This window comes from Phalangium opilio, unplaced genomic scaffold (genome assembly GCF_054372755.1).
Source record: "Phalangium opilio isolate 3A_F unplaced genomic scaffold, DU_Popi_V2 ptg000048l_1, whole genome shotgun sequence".
Classification (NCBI taxonomy): domain Eukaryota; kingdom Metazoa; phylum Arthropoda; class Arachnida; order Opiliones; family Phalangiidae; genus Phalangium; species Phalangium opilio.
Window position 1 is genome coordinate 6432600 of NW_028324170.1, and position 12924 is coordinate 6445523.

The following is a 12924-nucleotide window of genomic DNA, read 5'->3' on the forward strand; positions in this document are numbered from 1 at the left end:
GGGTCAAAACCCGACTCTCTTATATTTCTTTTCTTCCGAAGGTCTAGGCCTTGGGTTTACAACGGATAACTCGGGGAATGGTTGAACGTGAAAAGCAAAGGGACCTCGTGGCAAATAGCGTCCGTAACGTGTTTTCTTTTTGGATGCATTAGCTCGCGTGAAAGATTTGCCACGTCCCAACCCTGAAATAGTCTGGGATGGAGATGGGTAGGAGATAGAAGAGGAAGTTAGAGAAGGAACTGGCCCTCGATCGCGGTGCGGGAAATGAGAATCCATTCATTATCCTTCGGTAGTCAGTAGCGATAGGTCACCCGGTCAACCTCCTCCTTCTTGGGCTTCGCTTTCCTATAGTTAACTATGGCTATATGCAGCGCCATATGCTTTTTGGGCTTTCCCTTTTTACTCTCCACTTTTTCTAACATTTTCACTGATATCTTTTGGACTTCCATGGCCTGTTGGCTGGAAAATTCGGTAGTCGTTACGCCGAATGCCCAAATATAGTAAAACAAAAATTATTTTATAATAAAATTAGTCATACTAGGTGAATTTACTAAGATTCCTAATTTGAAACGCAGCTGGATATAGAATTATATCGTCAGTAATTGATAGTGACGCAATGTAAAATGTTCTGTCATGCTCAAAACGTGTTTTAATATTTTGCCTATTGTCTTAACTTGAATGACCTTTAACCTTTTGTACCTTTTTTTAATAGATAATTCCCTCATCCACATAAAAAAGATCCAATTTGCATTTTAATTTTCTATCCCGAATAGAATTTAATACAAAAAGATTTATCTTTAATGAACAGTTAAATCTGAAATTCTGTTTGGTCTGACGCAATTATACATTTTTTTTTTGAATATTTCATTTATCAGAAAAAAATCGTAAATGTTCTTGAGCCTCTTGTTTCAATCTTCAAGGGAACATAATAGGAAGAAGAAATCTTTTTCTTCCAATCGAAGAGGATACGAATGGAGAAAAAAAAATCTCGAATTCTTTTAATAGGAAAGAAAAGGAGGATAACGTTTGAGAGAAACAGTCTTAAGACGATTCCCTCGTGGGAATGAAAAAAAAAACTATATCACGGAAGGCAGGTCTAATCAAAATGCAAATGCGCCAAACTAGGAAATTGCTGCTGCTGCTGGCAACAAACGCTGCCCCAATGTAAGCATTGGTGAAATAAATTTTGATCGCTTTTTATTGGTGAGTATATTTCAATTTATTTTCTTACCTTTTAAAAGAAGATTAATCGTTCAGAAATTTTAATTCCAAGCATTATTTAACTAAACAAGAAACTAATTTCTTTAAAATTCATTTTACATCTTTTCGAGAAACACTAAATCACTATTCTAACCAATTAAAGCATTTTAATTATTTTACTTTTGTTTAGAAAAATATCTCGAGGTAAGCTTTGATTGATTGTTTTTCTAACTGATTTATGCGAATAGACCTTCACTGACGATTGTAAGAGTGAATACAAAGTTCTTTTTAAAAGTATTACACTGATTTTACTAACAAGCTTTTGCTTTTTATTGTTCTTTACTAGATGGATGCCTAATTCCACTCCATGATTATTCATCCAAGCACTTACTTACCCCTCTCGATAGTTTTTATTTCGCTTTGGGCTTTTTCGAATCTCAAATTATACATTTGCAGAAAATGTTTTTTTAAACTGTCGGTCCTTCTTTTTTCTCTCCGTGGCTTCGGTGATGTCGCGTTTCGTAATGAAACGGTCTCCTTCAATTACCCCAAAGAACGTTAGAGAAAACGAATTCGAAAGGAAATCGCTGCGCCTTCATTCTAAAAAGGGACTCGATGTGTTTTGGGAAGGAAAGCACGACGGAAGATAGATGGCTTATAGAAAGAAGGAAGGAGCCTTTGATGGTCTTCCATGGACTACCTAATTTAGCTGGACACACAACGAATTGCATCGTTTTAATTTGAATGTATGCCAAGTCATGGATCACAAATTTTTGGTGCTCGCATCCGTGATTTGATCAGTAATCTTTATTACTGACATATAGGCCTACCATCTTGAAAAATGGCGGCCAGAAATCTTCCTTACGACGGTAATATTTAGCATACTGGTTTGAACGGACTTTACGGATTTTAGGGTTCAGTGTGCCATCCATCTTTTTTAATTTAAAAATAACAGAAATGTTCTTATGGGCAACGCTGTGTTCTTTTCCCGCTAGTCTAAGATAAAAACCATTAATTGCTTTTATTCTAGAGGTTTATAAACACGAATTTCTATAAGTGGGTGAACGATCTACTCCAATTTTCGTTCAGGTGACGAAGGTTTTGACGAAGGCCTAAGCTTTCTGTCGATGTTTGAAACTATGTTACGACCGTCGAGTTAAAATGCTTTAATGTACACACAAGTAAATATACGAATGTTATCCGTCCTCCAAAAGTATAATTGGTCCATGGCTTTTCCACTAACTGTCACGGACAGATTCGAGATGGGTCGAAGGGCCAAAGTGGAAAGAAGGGCAAATGAAGGGTAGAGAAGGGTTGGCTGAGGGCGTTTTCATAAATGGAAAAACACAAAGTACTGCCCAAACACGTCGGTTTATCCATTCCTAGAAATTCAATTTTCAACTACGAGCACTTCCACTGTATGTTATTGCTTTCGGGAACTTTCTGGCTTGGTTTCTTATATTTTCCTATCTCCTAGGCATAGATTCTCTTTCTTCTCGGTGTTTTGCGTTTCCGCTAAACACTGTCGCTTCAACTTCTCCGTGGCATTGCAGTCATTTCAATATTTAGAGGAGTATAATTTCGAAGAACAGCAAGTTCTTACCTAGGATCTTAACATTGATTGAGGCTCTAGTCTACCTCTAAAGGTAACGATGAACACTTATTCAATACATTTTTTTTTGACAAAATTATGCGAAATGGTTTTACAGAGAGGGGAGGAGCTTCGGGGACGTGACGTCAATATTGGTACCCTAAATTGTATGGTCTGAGCTGTCGACTTCCAATATGGTCTCCAAAACCGAGGTAAGAGAAATGATTGTGTGACGTAACGAGAAAGTTCTACTTGAAGGAGTTACCTATGTAAAACAAAAGCAGTTTCAGGAATATCCGCACCTTCGTAGTTATTTTCACCAAGAGACGTAGATAGCCGTAAATCTAAGAAGTCCTTCCCGAGGATTAGGAACTTATGATATATTCATGTCAGATAGAAGTTTCAAATACTTATTTTATTCACTTTAGTTTTGGGAGCATTCGCGGGCTCCTTTAGGGATGGGTTTTACACACACACGAAACATTATACATTGACATCACGTACGTAACATTAATAAATAAACATGTTGTCCCATTCGTTTTTGACTCGTAGAAGATCTCCCTCGAGACTTGTCGATAAACAAGCTGGTGAAATAAAACTTCTCCTCCTTCTAACCCTCGCTTTACAGTTCCCCCGTGCTTCGGTTTATTTTCCTCGATAAATATCTGAGTAGGCTAATGATAATATTAATTATTTAGTGTTATTTCTATTGGTTAGTTTTCATATGAAAATAAGGCTGTACGATAACAAAGATCAAAAGTAGATTGCAAAGATTAAGCATAATCTGTCTGTCTGAACATTCAAACTGGTAAATTATAAATCCGATTTGTAGAAATGAGGTTTCAAATGGAAAGTTTTCGACTCCGGGGTGACATTAATGGGATGTACAATTTTTTTTATCAATTCTTCAAAAAAAATATTAAACCTCTGCAGGAAATACCCCAGGAAATACCTCTCGATGATTTAAAATTCAAATTAGTTTGAGATTTCGTAGATAATTAGAAATTTGCATCTCCGACCAATCGCGTATATTTATTTTTTACACCATTGCCGCGAAAAATCTAGTTAACTATGTTTTTCGCTAGTTTTTAATAAAACGCGGAAAAATAAGGGAAAATAACGTTTTCGACTTTATTCCTTTTTATGAAAAGAAAAACGTAATTTGATTTGCGGAAAAACATGCCGCTATAATTTTCCGACTTAAGCACCTTATATAAAATTAATGAGCCTTGCGTAAAAATAAAAAATTACTAAAGAAAAAGAGAGAGAGGGAGAAAAGGAGAAGGATATAAATAGACTACGTCAAAATCTTTCCAAATCAATAGATTAGATTCGGATTTACGCGGTTCCGTTTCGTCTTCAAAAGAAAATACTCAACCTTTCGAAAAATGAAAGGCCATTTTTCTTTCGGTTGCGGTTGAAGAAACTAGAAGCGACATTCTGCTCTCGAACGGAGTTTTCTCCGTTTTTCAATCACTCTCATTCGTTAGTTTCCCGTCACGCTTGGCGGAACTATATATCGGATCCATACAAAATTGAAGCCTTTTTTTCACCATTTGCTTTGTGCCTTAAACCCATCAAGGAGAGAGAGAGAGAGAGAAAGTCGGATTCATATTGGTTTTTTTTTCTTTTTGGTATTTTTGCTCAATAGCGTATCATTAGTCGCTAATTACGTACATTCAACTAACCCTTACGCAAAATTTCATTTCTCAGTATAGGGTAGAAGTTTAGTTGTTATACCTAAGTAGTTAAGAACTTAGATCGTGGTCCTTGTTTGTAGGTAACTGGGAAAAAGTACAAAATAAAGTGTTACAGAAACCGTGTCTTAATTTGAACAAAAAGTGTACATACCTACCGTTCGTCCTCTTAGTTTTAGCAGAAGTATATAATACTTCTCTTCGAGAGAAGTGTACCACAAAGCCGGGTAAGTGTAACGTCATTCTTCCCAACATCGGAACATTTGGAGTAAGGTTACTAAACCGAATCACATACGCGAGAAATAGTTCCCTCATCATTAGTCTATTTGAGTTAAACTATTTGGCAAGACGCACTTGTGGATTTTGTCTCACCCCAAGACGAGGTTACGGAGTTGATTGCTGAGGATTTAGTACCAAACAGTTATAGAATTCGCCTTACGGTGCGATGCCCATCTGTAGTTTGATGAGCGAGAGAGCAAACAAAAAGGGGTGAGCCTGGGAAGAATGACGTTACATAACAAATGTATTAAATGATACAGAGTGACATCCTTCTTCTATTATCCCCTTCTGGTTTTAGTAAACGCTTGTTCTTAGAACATGTGCGTGGCAATAGATATCCTTAAGGCCTTTAAAGAACCAAGAAAAGGGGTTCCGGTGAATAGAAAAGCGTGAAACAATAGGCTTAAAACTGCCTTGCATTGTCTTCACTTTGCTCTGAACCTAAAATCTCTCCTTTGTGTATGGTTTTCAGTTCCTATGGAACCTTCTAGAAAAGGGGTTAAAGTCGAACTGAAAAGCGGACACAGCGCGACATTTTTGAGATCAAGGCAAATCTGAGACTCTGTAAGACGGTTTTAGGCGAATAAAAACCCACTACTTACAATATTCTTATCCAGGTACTCAATACATAGTTCGGATGGTTATTTACCTATAAAGCTCGTTTGAATTATTCCTATACAGGGTGTTTGTGAAAGGTCCATCAATAATGAAAGGGCGTATTTATTGGGCCATTTTGAGTCGAAAATGTTCTATGACATTTTTCCGTTCGGGCCACTGTTTTCAAGTTATGATTGGAGTAATTTACGGATGACCCCTTAAATTTAATTAAGAAATTGAAAGACAGCGCTAATTTAATGAAGGGGTCATCCCTAAAATATTCAAATCATAACTCGAAAACCGTGGCTCGGACGGCAAAATGTCATAGAACATTTTCGACTCAAAATGGCCCAATAAATACGCCCTTTCATTATTGATGGACTTTTCACAAACACCCTGTATAGATATTAAAAGAGGTCTTCCTTAGCATTACCAAGCCTTAGCCTCTGGTACCATCCTTGCGTTCTTACATCGAAAATTTAAAAAGAAGTTTGGTGGCCAAGATTTTAGCGCATTCGTCTTGCAGCAAAAGGGTTACGAATTCCATCCCGAACAGACTGATTGAAAACATGTGATTAAAACCCTTCTTCGCAGAGTTTATAAGTTTTCTTCCAATGGTTAAAGGATTGTCCTCCGATGTATTACCCATGTTCAATATAAAAAAGCCTTTCATCATGGTTTCAGAATCTAATCACTTCATACCCTCATTCTAAAACCTGATGAATTCCGGCGAATGTGTCTGAATTGAACATTATAATCTAAGATTTGCAATAGGCTACTAGTTTTTTAAACAGGGTAGATGAGTTGCTGTGTCTTTTATTGGTCGCTCGGAGTGACATAAAACCATCTTAAAATCGTCTTTCTTACTCTTCCAGTTCCCACTATGTAGCTTAGCCTTTTCTCTTTCGGTAGTCATATATCGGTGTAGAAGCTAGTCGGACTCGCTATTTCATTTCCCCGCGAGTCATTAGTTTCGGGATGTCTTTTCTAGAACGGAAAGTCTTCGTCCCGTAGCCATGCAGGCGTGCGGCTCTTCCTCGAAGCGTCGATCGATTTCGTCAGTCGCGGTAGCTTATTTTATAGCGCGTTTTCCAGTGGCGACCCTTTCGACTATTTGTCTTAGTTTTCCTCTTCGAATCTACATCCGAGAGTAAGAGAAGAGATAAAAAGGAAACCAAGGGGTGACGCCCCAATACAGAAGCGCATTAGACGAAGCCTATAACATTCATCAGACTCACCCTGAGCTCTAAAAATATCCTTCCAAGATTCATTTTCTACCAGTACATAAGTTGTCGAGCGATGCGTCAAGGGTTCTCTAGTGTGGTCAAAAACCTCCTTGGTTACTCTAAAAATGGTAGTGACGTTGTTTGTGTGCGGAGTTTCCAAACTGATCGACCATTATTAGAAAGAAGAAATAAAAACTAATGTAGCTTGATAAAACCGCTGTCTGATTTTAATGGCGTATTCCATATACCTGCCCGAGATTTATTTTTTTACGTCATAAAATCCAGCAGAGGATGCCAAGATCATTCATAGATTCTCTGCAGAAAAAAAAGGTATCATTTCCCCCAAAACGTCTCTACAGATTTAAGGCAAGCGCACACCTACCGTCATCGGACGGACCGCACGTATCGCACGCATCGGATTTTATTATTATTACCATTGTTTCAAATGAGAACGCGCTCATCTGTCCGCATCGTACGTATCGGAGGTCGGCAATGCCGACGAGGATTCCCGATAGGGGCATACAATCCGTATGGTCCGTACGGAGCTAAGACAAAAATCGCTCAACGAATGCTCAGATTATGTGTTGATGAAACATAAAATGGCGCTCTTTTAAGATTAGGAAAATTTGCTAGGTTTAACACATTATTCCAAGTTGAAAGGTGTTTCCGGTAAGTAATTTAATACGGGAAAAATCAGAAAAAATGCTGATTTTACTAGAAAAAAAAACACGCACAACTAGCCACTATGTTAAGCCTAGTTTGAAATTTCCCGAGTATTCCGTCGCGCATTCTCAATTGCTCATACGCGCGTTCGGAATTTCGGAAATCCGAATGCTCCGAATTCAGTGTGCGCAGTTGAAGAAAATTATCCGATGCGTGCGATCCGTGCGGTCCGTCCGATGACGTTAGGTGTGCGCTAGCCTTTAGAGAGCGATCCGCCCTGATCTGTATTTTTATACTAGAAAGGTTCAATTCCAAGGGAGTGCGAAAGAAATATTATTATGGAAGTATACTTCCAAGGAGGATTTGATAGATTTCGGACTTTGTTCACGCTTTATTGGTGTGACATGGCGGCTATTTTCGTTCGATGTAACTACGACCACTGTGTTTATTATGTTAGTTGACAGTTTATTTTCTGTCCAACAGGAATACACTCAGCCGCTGTCAAATCTTACCGTCCTCTTATGACCAGGATAGTCGACGTGCTTTACTTGACATTGCCATCAAGACGTTGGAAGAAGTTTTTCAATCACTGGCACTGGCTAATAAAAGCTCCACATACTCAAAGTCAGTACTGCCAGAACAATGAAAGGTTTCTGGGCGTTACATATCTCCTTACTCATTATCTTCTATCAGTGAGGGTACAGTGAGACTTCATCAAGTGAAGCGTACTGTATTATATAATTGTTATGTGAAGATATGTTCTAAAGTTTATTAAGATGTTAAGTAATGTATCTGTACTTTCGGGCGCTAAACAAGTAAGTTTCTACCCCTATTGAAAGAATGTGTCAGGTTGTACCAGTCGACCAAAAGGTGTACTCAATGGCTTGGTGATCTCTTAGTTGGGGACCTTCACAAGTAGTATGATCCAATAAGGAAATTTTACTTTTTAACATTCTAAATGGATACACGGTTTTAATTTCAAATATTCATAATTTTTTATGCTCTTTCGATTTAAAAAAAATAGTCTGTAGTTTTCTGTTAATTTATTTTCTAAAAAATAAGATTAGTGTAAGGCTTTCCGGAAAAGTATAACACAATAAAATTCATTTGTCCGGTGGTTAAAAATAACAGCCGGTTCAAGTAGCCAGTGTCTTAGCTCAGGGATCAGGAAGATCCACCTAATTTACATCAATGAATGGACCTCGACTGCCAGTAAGACAGTAGAAAAAGATTTTTCTTCTTTGCGGCGGAAATAAAGGGAGGAGAAAAAAGGGCTCGGATCCTGGCATGTATTTATATAGGCGTATCCACCGCTCCCCAACTCGTAAAGCCGTTTGAGGCATTTGTAATTCCAAACGTCGAGATTTCTTCCCCTACTCATTCTGATTGCCTCACTGTTTAGCCCGAGGACGAGCGAGTCCACAAAAATCCGGATAAAAATAATTCTAAAGTTTTTCCTATGTGGGCATGTACTCTTTTAAAATTGGATTGGCTTTTCAGCGAGTAAAGCTAAGTTTCTGCATGTAGATGGGGTTTTTTCTCTTTTTGTCAAATCAGCTATATAGACTTGACCTATATTATTATTTGAGAAAGGTTCCAAAAAGTCCAAAGTTTAAATTAGATCCTATAGAACTCTCATTCAGTGAGCGAGACGTCTCTAAAAACGAGAAGTCTTCATTAGGGTAATACAACCGCACTGTCCTGGTTCGGATAATATTAATTTCGTTTGTCCTCGCAACTTTATTTCGTCTTCCTCTTTGAACCTTGAAGGGTCATTATCTTTTATTTGAGAAATGTTTATTTTACAAATTTTATGTTTTACTCTGACGTCAACAAAATAGAAAACCAATGAGCTGGAAGCTCAGGTTCAGGTCAAGTGAGAACCTCATTTTCGGTGAGGCTAAAACTTGCTAAATCTTTACTGTTTGACAAAATAGTAGTCCGGGATCATAAAAGACCAAATAAATACTAAAATATGACGATGACATAAATTGAAATTCGTGAGAATGTACTAATGGATAAAGCTATTCGTTAATGTACAGAACATAAGCGCGTCGTTGTAAGGTAAGGCCCAGCTTTGCGTAAACACGCGGGCTAAGAGCGGAATCTAAACAAACACGTATTAAACACTGGCGTAATGGTAATACTTAGATACATAAATCAATCCCTTAAATAGGGTAATTCAATTTGGAAACTGTCGCTTAAAACCCTGGACATTTTAAGGCGCTTTTCTCGCGATACGCGTAAAATTTCATCAGCTAAAAGGCCAGCAATTAAGAATAAGGGAATGTATGTTTTGCCAAAAACGTAGCGCTCATCATTCATGTTTTTAAAACCTCAACTATAAACGAATCGAAAGCAATTTGGAGCCAGCTTTCTTTGGAGCATCAGCTATAGCGATAAATGGCGGCGGCCTAAAACAAAGAGGCATTTTTCACCAGCGACTCCCTCGCAGCCGAGAAGGCAAGGCCTTCAATCATAATTCCGACGTTCCCGTTAAAGCCCTCATCTGGACATCCTATAGGGTCTAGGCAATATAGATGAGAAAGTAGAGACGTGCATGGCTACGTAGAAAATGGGGAGGCGTGAATGATGATAAGTACCTTTATAAAATCCCTCGACGTCATAGTGACGTCCAAAAGGTACAATACCGCGGAAGAGGGTGGTTTAACCATGTTGAATAGTCTATATCAATTAGTTTTCATGATTGTAATGGGTTGTAACTTTGAGGCTTTAAGGAAAATCCGGGATAGAGAGTTAATGCTTGTGGTTTCCCCCTCTCACCATCCCTATGCTAAATACATTCAATGGCGAGGCCTGCAATGTCCAGTTGAACCAAAAGCAACTTAGAGAAAGAAATTACCACGGTGGTATCACTACGCCGTTAGCTTACTTAGTGTTTGGTTTAAAAAAAATGATCAATTAAAGGCAAGCTTCCTAAAATTAAAAAGAAAATTGCATTGAAAAAAAATAAAAGACGCGGAGAAATAAACCTAATTTGTTTTCGGGTTTTATGAAATTTCTACACTTTTTAATATCCCCTCATCTAGCCTTAATTACGGAAGTTAGTCATTACCGTTTTCGCTTAATTACTACCAGACCTAAAAAACAAGCTTAACGGCTGGGGAATGAACAAATCTATAGTTTTTTTTCGCTCATTTATTATTTAAACGCTTAAAGGTATGCTTAAATGATCCACCAATTAATTAGTGAAGAAAACTACAAGGTATTTTAAATAATCTCAACGCCTTTAGTCAAATTTAAAATGTTTTCAATCTTTCATCAACAATTTTCTCCTTGTTCGTGAAGTATGAAAACAAAAACATAAAACACCTCACAGCGGTAAGGTATTTCACGTGATCTTGAAGAGCCAATGACATACACTCCGATGAATCGCGAGCGTAAGCGTCTATGTTTCATTATGTTCAGAACCGTATCTCAGAACAGCGTTTTCGTGGCGTTTTCCACAACACACTCAAGAGGCCAGTAAAAATATTGTGTATACGTTTGAGCATCTCTTTAAAGTGACTAAATGAGTGGCTAGATCACTTTTTCTAGGATCATGGAGGAAAAATAGGAAGGAGAAGAAAAACACATCTTATTGCGCCCTTTTTGGATGAACGCGGCCTGTCAGAAGACGTAGAGAAGAAAGCGCTATTTCTCCACCTTCCAATTTTTCCTCCATGCTAGAGTTTATTTATACTTATACGAAGAACTCTTGCTGATTTACCGTAAAATTAATATTTTTTGTGGGAGCGATAATTACTCGAGAAAATATATTAAGGTCATAGGTCAATATTTCGATTAATTTCATCCGAAATGCGTTACGTGAATTTTTATTCAACAAATCTATATCGGAATAATTAAAACATTTTGCTGGTGCAACTTTCAATCTTAATTGAAAACTTTTACAAATGCGTTTGACTCCAGGACTAAATGAGCCATTTCAGCTCAAACCTCGTTTAAAAAGGCTCATTAGAAACGCCATAACCTTTTTTTCCCTCTCAATCGAGTAAGGCCTGCGTAGAAAAGCCGAGGTTGGATATATGAATAATTCACACAATTCGCGGCTTGCCTGAGCCCACAAATAAAAAAGTAAAAAGATTTGGGATATTCTTAGATGGATAACGCGCATTTTACTTTGAAACCTTAGATGAATAACGTGATGGACAAACCAATTCACTTAAAAATATTTATTTATGATCTTATTTAGGCACCTTTATAAAGTGAAGAAACATCGTACTGATTGTACAACTTTTGAAATAGTTCGTATTAATCCGAAATTATGGTGTATTGCCCAATTTGTTTTTCCAGCTTTATGATCTATTATACGCTAAAGATGGTGCTAGTTACCTACAGAAACAAACTGTTCTTACCAAGTAGATCATTCCATGAGGAAAAACCAACACGCAGGAGGGAGGCCCTTAGGGTATTTATCTCGGGCCAAGAAGCGACGCCAGACTGAGCCCAAGAACACTACATATGCGCGCCAACTCGCTCTGCCTCTAGCGATGCCTCTTGGCGCGACGGACAATTCCTATACTATATGTCCCTAAAGCAGATCTATACTTTTGTATTATAGGGTTATGTTACTACATCACCTAAATAATGTACGGAAAATATATAATATTCCAATATGAAAGACGTGATGAAACTAAATTGAAAACTGTTTCAACACACAAGGTATTCCAGCCTTTACACTAGTCTAGTCCATGAGATATTTTGTCTAAATTTAGACGTTAAGTTACCGGGGAAATAGCTTGAACTAGATTTTTTTATCCGCTCACGGCCTTTAAGGTGGATGGCTATAGATTCTTCCCTTTTTTATTTATGACTTTGGGGCGAAAGTCATTATGGTAAGCCTCTATCATTCACGAGCTCTTAAATGAATTGTCTACTTTACCCTTCTTCTCGTTTCCCATTGGGTATTACACCCGGGGCCAGTTTCCGCTTCAAAATTTCAACTCCCACGAGAAATGCCTGGCAAGAAAGGACGCAAAAACTACAACTTTCCAAGGGAAGATGGCGCAAAAAAACCCCGAAATTAACTACGAATCTTCGTTGGATCTTAATCATCTAGGAGGACTTTTAAATGAGTAATGAATGCGTAGGATTTGCCGTTGTCCTTCAGGTAAGGTTTTCGTGTAATACCCTAAACCTCATTGAAACTTTTGAATGCAATATAAAAATCACTATGGTCGACTATTTTAATCTCAATTTGAGGGGTTCTTCATATTGTAAGAGAGATATTAAGGAGGCTTAAAGTTGAGCAGTGTTATCGAAATGCAAGTCCTTGATGTTATGTCACGTTTACTCTAGACGTATATGCCCAATTTATCACGATTTAAGTCAAAGTTAACTTAATTTTAGTCCTTCAGTCCCGATTCAAGAGTATACTGTATATAAAACAATAAAAAAAAACATTGTACACATTGGATTCTTTCCGGTAAGAGCTTTTCAAAGTCGTTACGTCAAAACTCGATTCCCACAAATTATAAGTATTGATTTGCCCTCCCTTTCACGGAAGGGTACGAGTTAAAGAAAGCGTAAAAAAAATCGACCATCCCGGGAAATTTTTGGTCCAGCAAGCCGCGCAGCCAAAGGACAATCTCTTCCACTATTTTCGGTTCAGATTAATGGTTGGGGTTCAACGTCATTACCCGTTCCCCGC

General features: G+C 37.8%; 2 long non-coding RNA genes across 2 annotated transcripts; one reads left to right on the forward strand and one right to left on the reverse strand.

The window, feature by feature from the left end:
* The first annotated feature begins 682 nt into the window (after positions 1–682).
* Positions 683–4025, forward strand: LOC149674029 (uncharacterized). Its single transcript, XR_016366988.1, has 6 exons — positions 683–1203; positions 1391–1464; positions 1547–2381; positions 2456–2618; positions 2678–2846; positions 2910–4025. It is a non-coding gene; the product is annotated as an uncharacterized LOC149674029 (long non-coding RNA).
* Positions 4026–4334: 309 nt separating this feature from the next.
* On the reverse strand, positions 4335–4866 carry LOC149674030 (uncharacterized). The gene is made up of 3 exons (XR_016366989.1): positions 4643–4866; positions 4532–4575; positions 4335–4358 (listed from the first exon to the last, which is right to left on the reverse strand). It is a non-coding gene; the product is annotated as an uncharacterized LOC149674030 (long non-coding RNA).
* Between the last annotated feature and the right edge of the window lie 8058 nt (positions 4867–12924).